This window comes from Hemicordylus capensis, chromosome 4 (assembly GCF_027244095.1).
Source record: "Hemicordylus capensis ecotype Gifberg chromosome 4, rHemCap1.1.pri, whole genome shotgun sequence".
Taxonomy (NCBI): Eukaryota; Metazoa; Chordata; class Lepidosauria; order Squamata; family Cordylidae; genus Hemicordylus; species Hemicordylus capensis.
In genome coordinates this window covers 320405599-320407692 of record NC_069660.1, presented here as the reverse complement: position 1 = coordinate 320407692, position 2094 = coordinate 320405599, and positions in this window count along the sequence as shown.

Sequence of the window (2094 nt, the reverse complement as noted above, 5' to 3'; positions counted from 1 at the left end):
CCCCTGGCTGCCATCTCCTTCCGGGGCGTGTGGGGAGGGCAGCTGTAGCCGCTGGGCAGAAGCCTGAGCAGGAATCCTGGCCGTGGAATCAAGCGGGCAGAGGGAGGCTCCTCCGACTGAGTCATCGTCTTTCCCCGGCCGGCGTGGGAGGGAGAGCCCAGACCCTCGAAGGGGAATCCCTTGGGCCTGGGCCGGGGGATGCCGTCTGCATTCCAAGCATGTCCTCGGCCAATGAGTTATGGCTTCTTGTGCAACAAATCGGTTATGAGCACAAGGAGCCGCCTTCTACGGAGCCGGGCCTCTTCTCGGTTGCTGAGGCCAGGGACATCTCATGGGTTATCCTCTCTCAAGAGCTCCACTAAGCCACGCCCACTAGAGCCTGAGGGGGATCACCCCGCCCCAGTTCTTTCTGTCCTCAGCAAGCTCCACGGTGGCAGCGTTTTTCTAGCTCTCTCTATTTTCTGCTGTTACTTCTCTAATGGACTTCCTAACTACAGTATTCCATTCTCCAAATCCTTTTTTCTGTCTCTGATCCTTATTGCTTGCTATTACCTGAGAAGAAAGAAAACCACCCTTCTTTCGTCTCTACCCCCACCCCCACCCGCCCACTTCTCTCCCCGCCATCTCCTCTTTCCTCTCCGTTGCTTGGAGCCAGGCAGAGGGGTACAGAGCAGTTTCTCCAACAAGGGGAAGAGATTCAGTGTTTTCGGCCTGGGAGGCTTCAGGGCCTTTTGTAGGCCCCATTGGCGCAGGCTGCTGTAACCTCTGCATAGCAAGGCTGCTTTTCCGACCTCCTGAAAACCGCCCGAAAAATTCGCCAGCAGTGAGTTGACGGTCTGTGATCGGCCATCTCTCCTCTATGGGCCACGGAGCCCCCCATGGAAGGGCTTGATTTTCCCGCGTCGGTGATGGCCGCTCTCGAGCCGCCCGTCCCGATGGTCGAAGGGGCCGCGTCGAGTCTCCCGCCTTTGGGCTGCGAGACTCGCATTACTGCGGCCCAGCGCGCCACGCTGCTGCAGGCAGCTTGAAGTGGCTGTGAAGAGCGCTTTCGGAGGCTCCCTATTGCCAACGCCCCGCCAACCTCGGAAGAGATTAGGCGGATTGGCGAGCTGGCTAGCAACTTGACCGGCAGGGCAGCAACGCCATCACAGGCATCTCCTGCCCCTCCTAAGATGGCGACGGTTGCGAAGAATCCCTCCATTTTACCTGAAGGAGCCGGTGATGTAAAAGGGAGACCGTCTCTAAAAGGGCGGGAAAAGCCTAAGACTGTGACTATGGTGTTTGGCCAGCAGGGGGAGTCTGCTGCAGAGACGGGGCCTAAAGCATCCTCCAGTTCTAACTCTGCTGTTTTACCTAAGCCTGTGCTGCCACCTGAGTAGCAGGCATGGTTTCGCAATGCAATCATTGGCACCATCTGCCAGGTTAGGCCCCCTAAGAGGAGTAAGAGATCCACAAAGGGGAGAAGGCATCGGTCACCCAGTCTGAGCTCCTCACCTAGCGAGTTGGTCAGTCCTTCTCCCAAGAAGGCCAAAAGCAAACTTAAGCATAGTGAGCTGGGCAAGTTGGCTGGCAAGGTGGCACCGGACCATTCCTCTGATGCTTCCAATCAGACTCCGGGGGCCCTAGGGGTTTACTTGCACCTCCAAAAAAAAAAAAAAAAAAGTCATTGCAAACTCAGAGAGGCCTAATCTGCCTTCTGACTCTGAAGACCCAATTAATGCAGGGGAAGGTTTTGATCCGGACCCAGAGACTCCGTTAGACAAGGATGACGTGGAATAGTCTGGAGGGGAGGACACTGGTGATGCCTCGGTGTCACAGCGCCTCTTTGTGGCAGAGGACTTCAGCCCACTGATGTCCAGAATTATTAAAACAATGGGACTGAGGCTGGGCAGAGTTCTGACTCTTGCGCCAAAGGGGACTTGGTCTTTCCTAGAGCACGCCCCAAGGACAGGCTGATGCCCATGCCAGAGTTGTTTGTGGATGTAGTCAAACAGGAATGGTTGACACCAGCTTCCAACTGCAAGGCTACGTCCATGGCTAACAAACTATTCTTTTCAGCAAACCACTACAGATATGTTGAGGACACCAAATGCG